Raw genomic sequence first — 11393 nt, forward strand, 5'->3', positions numbered from 1 at the left:
CTATCACACACAGCTGACGATGTTTAGCGCCATGATGCGTTAACGATGTCATGTTTTGTATTAGGTGAGTTCTTTGCAGAGAAGAATTAAACAATGTTCTATGTATCAGATTATAGCGGAGTAAGCCACATAATGGAGATGAGGCACTTTATCATCTAGCTCTGCTGAAGTATTTTGGTCGGCGTACCACCATTCCGTTCCAATTTCCTGAGGGTTGTCGACAACGCCCGTTGTTTGAAGATGAGTTAGCCGTGATGTACAGTTGGACATAACAGTGAATGGCAAGGAACTTCGTGCATTCACCCGTATGGCGTGCATGGTTTGGTTTTATTTGGTTGTTATTTAACGCCACACTCAGCAATATTCCAGCTATATAGCGGCGGTCTGAAAATAATCAATTTTGGCCAAACCAGTGATCAACATCATGAACATTGATCTACGCAGTGGAGAAACGATGACACGTGTCGACCAATTCAACGACCCTGGCAAGCATGAGTGACTGTAGACTAATTCTAACCCGGATCTTTTAATTCTAACCCGGATGCATAGAATTGATCACTGAACAAAATTAACATTATAGAATCTTCAGGAATCTTTCTTCGTGGGCATGCAAAGAGGGCTAACTCTTGCTCCTCATCTCATATTACATCTAAAGGAACCGTAAGCTGAACCAGCAATTGTGTGGAGATCAAACGTACCTTGGATACACAGCCTATTGATGTAACATTGCTTCTTTGAGAGGAATATTACCATTTCTCTCTATGTATATTATCACTGTTTCTTATTATACTACCTTTGAATTTATACTTTCAGTGTAATACGTTATAGTGAGTTGTATCAATTTGTGAAGTCACTTTAAAGATACAATTGTTAATTTCATCCAGTCTCCGTTTACGTTGTAGTTTTGAGTTGGGAATTCACAGTAGCCACATTAATGCGCAAAGACAAGAATGCGCTTTTGTATGCACTGTCGTCTACTAGACTAACGCCCAGTGTCTGAGTGATTGATTGTGAAAAATTCATTTTAAATTGGATTTGCAGAAAGATGGGTGGGGTATGGAGACTATGTCTGTGTCGTCTACCAAGTACAGCTCGCTAAGGTAATGGCCTGAAACCTCAGTCGTGGTGGATATACCACTCGTGCGGCACGAGTCCAACATACCGGAGTTATAAGTCTCTACCTTCAGCCCTAGCGTTGTTTGTTGACAAGAGGATGCCTGCATCGAACATATGTTACAAACTGCTGTATTTGTTTTCCACAAAGAAAAAATAAATAGTGTTCCTCTTTTTTCACCTACTTGATACGTAAAACCAGTAACGATCTCAGAAGAAGTCTGAGGAAGAATTAGATGAATTATTAGCACAATGAATATCAAAAACAATAAAACTGAGCTATTTCCACTCTCAGCTACTCACATTTTATGTTAAATCTACCGTGTTCTTCATTCTGGCGGCGTTATGTGTAAACTGTAAATGGCGCTTTTATTTGAGGAGAGAAGAATGTCCCGTGAATGGGTAGGAGGCGGCCTTCTGTAACCCAAGAGGCGACAAATTATCAGGATGGGTGGTCAGGTTCGCTGAGTCATCGCATCCCAATTTCACAGAGTTATGCTCATGCTGTTAATCACTGGATTGTCTGGTGCAGACCCGATTATTTACAAGTCACAGTCATATACCTGGAATATTTCTGAGTGATTCATTAAACCAACCAACCATGCAGGGTCTTATTTATCAAGCGAGCCCACTTCTTGTAGAGCTGTGTTCCGCAATGTATAGTATTGGCGGCAGCTGTGTCTGATTCATTTAGAAGAGAAACATTAATATATATGATGCATTATACCTCAGTTCTACCTTGAACTCTAAGATCTTCGGCCAGTATGCATATTTCGCTGGAATCACGTGACCTTTCCGCTCGTGACGTCAAATGTGACTAGCTTCCAAAGACCAAACGCTCCAGTAATACAAGTCGTGTTGTTTCTGTCGTTTCAGCAAATGGTACGATAGTTTATTCAGTTGCCTGGGGATGTATGGAATCATCGATCAATGAAAAGAGCCACCATTTCATCCGTTTTCCAAGTATAAAGGCATATTTCGGCAAAAGAAATATTCCGATCATTCAAAGTCAGGAGCTCTTACTTTCAACACCAGTTGACATCGGAATGCCCTCATCACAGTCACACTATATTAAAATACAATGAAAACATCTCTGTGTGTTTGAACTGTAATACCATCATTTATGTAATTCATCTGTTTAAACAGATTAATTATTAATTCATGAATAAAGTTCATATATCACAATTTGACAACTTAACAATATAACTGAACCGATAAAACCGATTATTCGACATTTGTTTATATGACGAACTTACGATGTCTCCCTTAGATAAACATTTCTAATGCATTTATCTTGTACAAGAGGTTATTCTTGTATAAATACATTTATTACAATTGTTAGCCACCATTTCAATCTCTCTGTACTCAACAAATATATGTGATATGGTAGCTGCATCATGGGCGTGTGGCCCCCTTACGAAACAAACACAATCTGACGAACTTACTAGTCTGTGAGTTTTCCGATGTTGACATCAGGTGGTCAAGATATTAAAATTGTAAGTAATTTGCTCCATGTATAGATTATTAAGCATATTTCCTTCACAGGTGAATGTAAAACCAGCCAATAAAGGCCATTTTGGGCTGTTGTGGTAGATACGCGCACGTTTCTACGAAAAGGTGTGTTATAAAGTTTTGGTTTGAAATACTAAGAATGGAATCTCGCCGCCTTCCTCACCAGTGTTATCTATTCCTATAAAAGCTTGATGAAAATGGTAAGCATACATGGGTTTCAGATATCCGCCACATATTTTTCGCAGCTGGTGTTTCATATGTTTGGATAGAGCAAGATGCAGGAAAATACAAATGTGTAACAACATTTTTGCTTGAAGAATCCGTGATATATATTCCCAGACTTGGTATGACTCTCTTTGTACATCCACAATTTTAAGGAATTACTCGACTTTAGAATTACAGCCTGAAGTAAAACCTTACAGTACTAAGTGATAACACCCTGATTCGTGCATTCTGTAAATTACGTATCGCATTGCCTTAAGTAAAAGTTAACTTATTGAGAACATTGTACTAATGAAAGCATTCCTGTATGCACTATGTGTGTATGTTGAATAATCTAGGAGTTCTCGAAGATGAGCACCATGTATTATTATTTATGTGAAAGGTATGCGCATCTCGGAACAAAATAATTACTTAATATCAATTTCAAAAGTCTGTTCTCGGTACATAAAATACCCAAACCATAACGTCTGTCGCTATTTTCATGAAACATATGTTTTCCTTTTCATGAAGATGTACATATGTTCTTCCTGTCACGTGTTATGGCTATGTCGTCACAATCAATTGTACTTTTGGTCACATGGCCAAACTACCGAATAAATAAATTGAAATGAAATGCATCAAATTGGTGCCTTCGTTTCGATGGATTCTTCTTTTTCATCTTCATTGGAAGTTTCTGCTGCACGATGTAAAATCAGCTGGTATTTGGTATACAACCAAAGAGGATGCCACCGGCTATAGTCACATTTGACGTCATGTCACGTGACATCGCCTCTGCTCATTAACTGTCGGTTGTTTCCGTAATAAGCGGAATTCCGAGGTCGTTTTTCACGTTTTTATTGAGATTTTATCAACTTTTTGAGACATTTTGATACGGAAAGTGATATTTAGGATGTCCTTTTCCATTTATCAAAAATAGTTTTACGTTAGTATTCTCCTTTAAGGTTGAGGCAATCTGAATTTCTGACATCGGCACTATCTTAAATTCACCGTATGTCTTTTAGTGACTTAACGCTCCAAACTCATCATGCATGTTTATCTTCCGATTAACCTATCAAATCAACACGGGACTATCGGGTTACTGAAAAGCAGTAAAATCAAAGTGAAAACAAGGCAAGTACAGAAACTAAAACTCGCTAACGATATGCCTCGAGAGAGAAATCTGAAAATGTTACCAGCAAAGATAACATCATTTAGTCTTAATTTCCAAAGCAAGCATTTTCCCCAGAATATGGCGCATCAGTTTAAAGTTCGTTGAACATCTCGAGATGTAGGTTGCCGGGCCACTATTCAAAATATTTCAAAGTATTCCTGTTAGTAGATGTGAAAGGAGATACACATCTGCTTCCTCCTACACTGGCAGCTCCATACACAGTGATTGAACCTGATTCGGATAGATTCTCTTCATTGAAAACCTAGTGTGCAGTGAGGTAAGAGTACAGTAAATGTACGATGCACGCTTTAAAACTACGCTAAAGTGTGGAAAGGCTTAAAGTCTTTCGGTGGGTGAGAAAACATTTGCCAAAGTAACTGAACAATAGAAAAGAAAATTTGCTTTTACGTGCTTTTACACATAACATTCTGCGCAGGAATGTGTGCTTAATGGTAAAAAAAAGGAATGCAAATGGGATAAGCATCAAATGAACGTCTCTAACTTCATTATTATGTAGTCTCTTGTACGTGTAATGCTTTAAACATATATCCGTGAAGAACGACATGAGGAGGTACTGATTTCTGTTGATTTTTCATACCGATACTTGCAGGAAATAGAAGGATGGATTGCATATGAATGAAAATGTTAAGCTGTACTAATACTAAAGGGCCACCACACCTCTGATGGAGCACTCACGGCTTCTGTAATGAAACCGTTATCTCAAACACACCTCCCTGATACAGGAAGAAAAGTCTGTCGGATGGGAGATTAAGACATTGTGCCTGCTGCTCTGCTGATTTCTCGGAACCAAATATCTCTTGACAGTATTTAGGTATGTTGTCTCGTTGGACGTTCTCTTTCCTCAGGTAAATGCTTTTCTTTGTCGCATTATTAATACATTGTGACATGCTGTATTCGTAGGGGCGTATCCGCCTGAATGAGGTACGTACTAAGATAATGTGCGTGCTCTTGATTCGAAGAGCAACTTCTGCCTGGCATTGCCTGTGGAATAAAGTGTCTAGTCCTTCCGACGTATTTCCCAGAGACATCAACCTGATGAAGGTTCTGTAATGTGTCTATCTGTTCCGCTGTGTCGCCGATGACAATTCCTTTCCTACGAACATACAACACCGTGATGCTAGCGCGGTTCTAACTTACTGCACCCACAAGCAGCACATAAAGATGGTACATTATTTATTTGATACATGGATTCCCCGCGGAAACAATAGTAATCTGAGATGTAACATGAGGACATATTGTTAAGATGTTCCTTTTATTCCTCAATAACAAGTGACCACTTTCGATTGAACATAAGGACACATAATGAAGTTGTTCTGTTTATTCCCCTTTGACAACTCATTCCTCATTACTCGCAGATCCAGCATGAGAACAGACATTATGCAGACATTCTGTTCATTGACCTAGGAGTTCTAAATACTGGGCCTGAGGCCGATTTATTTTATTTTATTTTTTTTTGTCCATTTCTCAAGGATAACTATTCATGCAAATATATTCATGCAAATTTATTCATGCAAACACTTTTCTTGCAGCATTCTAAGGACAACTTTCCTCTTTAAGCGGACATTTCTGTAGCTGATCCAATGCTTCCCTGTGAAAGATCCTCTTATGAAATATAAGGTCAATGTGTCTACTTGAACAGCCGGTATCGTTCGAAAAACATACTTCAGATGTTGTATGATGATACTGTCTGCTATCTGTTCCCTCTGGACATGTGAATTTGGATACAGAGTACTGTAAATATTACAGAACCTGTTTGCTCCACACTGCTACACCAATGTTATCGGCTGTCGTGAAGCCAGCTTGCTAAAAATAAGTACTTCGTACATCCGATCCCGTCCTCCCAGACTGCAATAATCAAATTGATTTGAGCAAATGTTGAAATTCTACGCATCTAGTCCAAACTATCTGCTCTGATGCGCCATAGAGATCACCTTCTGTCGCCCAACAGGAAGGAAAGAGAGGTGAAGCCACATGCAGATTTAACAAATGTCTAGATCTCCCGAATGCCAGACCGTCTTTCTCAAGTGCCTCTCTGCCTCTGTATGTAAACATTCGGATAAACAACAGTTCCAGCTCTCATCACCGATGTACATTTTTTACCAAATACCTCTATACACTTATACCCTGAAAATTAGCTGTTAGTGCTTTACGAAAGCCTAATGGAGTCACTTTGATATCTCAAAATTTGTTTCTTTTTCGATTCTATAATTGTTCATGTTTTTATTAGTTTTTTCAGTTTTGTATGTTTTTACTAATCTAGAAATTTCAAGTGTTTTCTCATAAGTTCAGTTCTGAAGCATCATGTTTTAAAACAATTCGAAATTTGAAAAAAAATCATCAAAATTACGAGAAGATGATAGAAATAAAGAGAGAATATTGAAGATTCCTGTTATTTATTGTAAGACACCCGAAACACCGAGAGTAAAATCGAAATTTCGCGTTTTTGAAAGAAAAGAGTTACATAAATGGAGACAAACCAACTCTGCATTGCGTTTCACTTGACATATTAAAGGCTCCTTATGACGTTCCGTCAAACGTTTGAACGTTCGTCTTGTAATAAGCTACGTTGTAGAGCGTTTTATGTATTTTTCTGTCAAACGTGTAAATGTGATTTAATCCTGAAATGTATGTGTTGTGTTATATTGTGTTGTATGAAAGAATATGATCCTGTTATCTTTTATCCGTGGTGCTCAAGGGAATGCATAGCAATCTGACCAAGCATCAAACAATTTTACACTACTTAGATGAGTGCGTTCTTGCATGTAAACCTTAATAGCAAAGTTGAAGCGAAAATTACAACTTCACTGATCGGAAAGTTTATTATTCCTGAGCATCTCCGGGAAGTAAAAACAATATTCACACCAGAGGCCAACAAGCATCACCAAATCCACACCAAATTTCCTCGGTGTACTGCCTGGATGCTACCAGAATATTCCTCATGTTTATTTTTACCAAATATAAACAAGCAGATCTAGTTATCACAGGTTTGTGGAATTGTGTCAGACAAAAGAGGCAGTTTTGCCGATCTGACGTTATGGGGTTTGCTGCTGACGTCGGGCAGAGCATCGTTTACTCCAATCCGATCCTTCATACGGTCGGGATGGTATGCCTAGTATCAAGAGATTAAAGTGTTTTGGCGGTAAATGCCCCGACACATTGCATGGCGACTGCTCTTGCTCAGGCGGGTTGCAGATCAGGGTGTGTGTGTAATAACACAGCACTCCTATGGTACAACCTTTCCCAGCCGGATACTCGTTCATGGGTAGGTGCTATGCAATGGCAAGGATTGCAAGGAAATGTTAGAGTTTGGTAGATGGCATAAGGAGATATGGCATATGGCATGAAGTGTGTATAAACACACAAGCTAAAACAAGAGAGTTAATGCAATTTTGCAGCCACATACAAAACATCTGTAAGAACGACTGGCTGAAATTGGTACTTAAGGGGAAATTTGATATCTATACACTGGCCTGACTCAAATGGCTCTTTTTTACGTGGGTGTGGTGTGAGGGTGGATTGGATGGATATTCCTGTTGTAGTTAACAGGAGACACCGACCGTTTAACTCGCACATTATGCTAAACAGAGTTGTGTCCCTTGAGCGTCCCAGGAAGCTATGATCGAGGGTTCGAAATCGTGGTTCACCCTGATCATATTTGTGAGTTTCACTCGTCAGTGATATGCATCACGTTGGGTTTTCCATCTCCACGTTTAGCTGAATCGCTGCCACATAATTGTAATGTGTACTTCATCGCAGATGACGGTATACTCCAGTCCTAGAATGAACGATAATGAAAGAAATACTGATGAAGATACCCCAAGTATTTAATGATACAGTTGTAGTATAAGTCCTCATATGTCCGTTGAACAATACTTCGTTTGATTATAACGTGTTAACATGTTTTATAAAAAGTATGTACATTTCCACTTTCATATATTTGATAACTGATTATGTTTTGTGTCAGCACATGTGCCCCAGTGAGACAGCATTCGGGAACTTATCTACCCCTCTGATAGAGATTTCGAATATATTTCCTGACAAGGTGACTTTGCTACGGAGAGCTCTCCCGCCAACAATATCCACGATACCAGTATATCAAAGCAAATGTGGCAAGATAAACCATGCCTGTTATAGAGCCATATTCCTGATAGCACTGCCATGTTATTTTGTTGAACCATTCGTCCTCATCTACGTTTCGCCGGCTAACATAAACTGCTAACCCACTGTGTGGTGAAATTCATGACTCCAGCTTGAGGAAATATAACGTATTTACCTTTTATAAATGCTGGATCAAATATAAATAGAAGAATCAAAGCATAGTCTCAACAACACGTCTGGTCAGTGAGTTAGTGAGTATAGTTTTGCGCCGCTTTTTGCAACAAAATTATAAATGTTTGATGTTTGTTAAAATATAATAAAAATCAAAAGTTCCGGCATTTGGGCAGGCTGAAAATACCTAGGAAGATGAAGCGCACGCGTGCTTCTACTGTTGTACGTTAATGCTTGAGTATAGGATTTACGCCACAGCAGTCGTACGTCTATCTTAGAGTGTGGGAGTTAAGTTACGATCATCTTAAGTGCATCTTCGCGAATGGAAGAAAGGCTGCGACTATCGTAAGGCTTTGTTGAAAATAAAAGTTACTCGACGATTAAAGTTGGTCTGTTTTTGAGTCTGGAGTAAGCTGCCACTATCTGAGATCTCCGTTAAGCATAGACAACGATTTTCAAACGTCAGTATTACAGTATGGCTTGCTACGGTACGACTATCGTAATGAATACAGTAGGTATACCAGTGTTAAAGTACTGGAGTACTGTACATCTGTGTTACAGAACAATGCTTACGATAAAGTGCAAAAACAGCTAAGTGTCACGATACGCCATGGTCAACTCAGTAGAAACACCAGTGACTTACTAGTGGAAATACGGAAATATACTTTCATTACTGACTCCTACTTAAACACGAGGCTGTTTGGTTTCCATTTAATGAAATCTTCAAATGAAAATTCCAGACATGGAAACCAAGAAGAAACCACTGACCTTAATTTCCTTTTGGTTTTCATTTACAGGAAAACCAAAATCACAACATCAAAAATGGAATCTAACTGGAAAGTCAGTCAGTCAGTTTCAGTGAATGGAAACCAACTGGATTCTCCAATTACCCACAATCCGGATGGTTGCCAGGTTTCGGGAAACCAAGTCATTTTGCAGTGGTTAAGATAAAGAACTGTCCGCTAACAACAGTTCCTGCATATGGACAGGCAGCCTTGACTTGTTCAAAAGACCTTGGTGGATGACAAGCGAGAGTACAGGGAATCTACGATGCATATCAACACAGCCGAGAGACTGTTTCCATTATTAGAAGACGAGTTATGATGGACAAAGATACACAACATGGCCTTGGGTAGTATGGAAGTGATTACCTGGCAGATACTTAACTAAGCCGAAAGCAATGCAGCACGTTGTACCTACAAAGTGAGGAGGTATCACCTTACGTACGTTAAAGTCACTGTTTTGTAACCTGCATTGCCAACACACGTCATGGATGTTGACGCTAGGACATATTTGTGTGGCCTGCGCCGGATAAAATCGCATTGTCAGGGAAATAGTGAGCTGAAACGAGGGTGCGGTAAAAGGTTGGAGATTCCGGCTGGAGTGATCAGCAGCAAGTATGGTGTAATTCGGAACCATACAGACCTGGGTCCCGTTTCACAAAACGGTCGTAGCGTTCCTCCTATTTTATATAGACTTGAAACAGTCACAATGATTGTCTTTTGAACCGGCACCCTGGAACTGTGGACTGTGACGGTGTTAGGTTAGATGCATGACAGTCCAACGCCCAACACTTGGTGTAATGGCGATGGATCTATAAGTTTTAACTCTAATATTTGAGAGTGGAGAGAAACAGAGTGAAAGTCACATCTGAGAATTGAGTTCACAGATGACGATATGACCTGAGTGAGTGGGTGAGTGAGTGAGTGGATGGGTTAAGTGAGTGGTGGGTTCGGGATGGGAGACATCCGTTTCCACTACTTCGACGCAATCCTTCCTGTCAATACATACAAGCGACAACTTTTGCTATTGTCCATTCTTCCCTGAATATTCGAATAAAGGGATTGCAGATACATCACAACTGGCTACAGAAAGGATGAAAGCCATACGCTGAAGCCATTAGGCTTGATTTAAAACGGATCTGAAGCGTAAAAGTACGGATCGACCAGTATAATCAGATTTACAGTAATAGATGCCTTATCCAGATTATTTTTGTACTAACTACCAATGCATTTCTGAATCCGGTAATTCTGATTGGTTCACCACATCCATAAGCATATTCATCCAGCAACCTGACTATTATAATGGTCATGCCATGATCATGTTTCGTTAACATTTAGTACAAACAATTAGGTATAGTTATCCGTTGCGGTGTGTTTACGGGAGTTCGCGTTTGCGCAACACATTGCATGATGACCGTCCATACCTTCCACTGTGACGCCATGTATGCTTGGTTAGAAGAGTAAAGGAAAGTTAGCAATAAAATGTATTTTACTTGTACATACTGTTGGGTGAAATTACCCAGTTACTGAAATAAATGACTGCAAATTTCAAAGTATTTTAAAGGATGCAAATTGCCGATACGAAAGTCTTTGCAATTTCGCTGAAGCAATGTCAAGCGGCTGTTTACTGACTTCCCTCTACTGTATATAGTCCTCTCAGCATTTTTCATCGAGACTATCTGGAATAGTGTGCTTGTTGTTTTACGCCGCTGTTATCAATTATAGCCAAGCCATATGAATATTCGAGAGATTATTGGTCATCCAGATCAGTGACTATAAGCATCAGCAACGAGCTATGCAAGATGTCTGGTCACTGGAGCAGAACCTCCTTGTAGCCATTCTTTCCAGCGTGTGATTTAAGCATATTTGACACCTACAATCACATTACCGGCAAATCCCCTTGGTCGCAGGCACACAATGCAAATCCACCTGATTGCAGTGAAAACATACACGTATATGAAGACACGTGGATGTACGACATATCACCTACACATACACATGTATATTTATGTGAAACATTCCATTGAAGGAACGTATGGCACAGACCTTCGGGGAAGCAGCATGTAGCATAACATGCAACTGCAGGTTCGCATTCCTGAGCCCGATCTAAGGGAATGGGTTACTATAACTCCCATAACTGTCTAAGATAGGTTTCAGGAGCAGGAACCGGTGCTTTATGGAGCAGGATCTAGGTGTTTTGTGGGACAGGGTCCAGGAGGTTTATAGAGCTAGATCCATGTGGTCTGTGTACTAGAATCCAGATGCTCAGTGGGCTGAAGCAAAGAGAGAGTCGCCGTCGTTGTCGTTATCATTATCATCGTAAA

This window comes from Haliotis asinina, chromosome 2, assembly GCF_037392515.1.
Source record: "Haliotis asinina isolate JCU_RB_2024 chromosome 2, JCU_Hal_asi_v2, whole genome shotgun sequence".
NCBI classification, from domain to species: Eukaryota; Metazoa; Mollusca; class Gastropoda; order Lepetellida; family Haliotidae; genus Haliotis; species Haliotis asinina.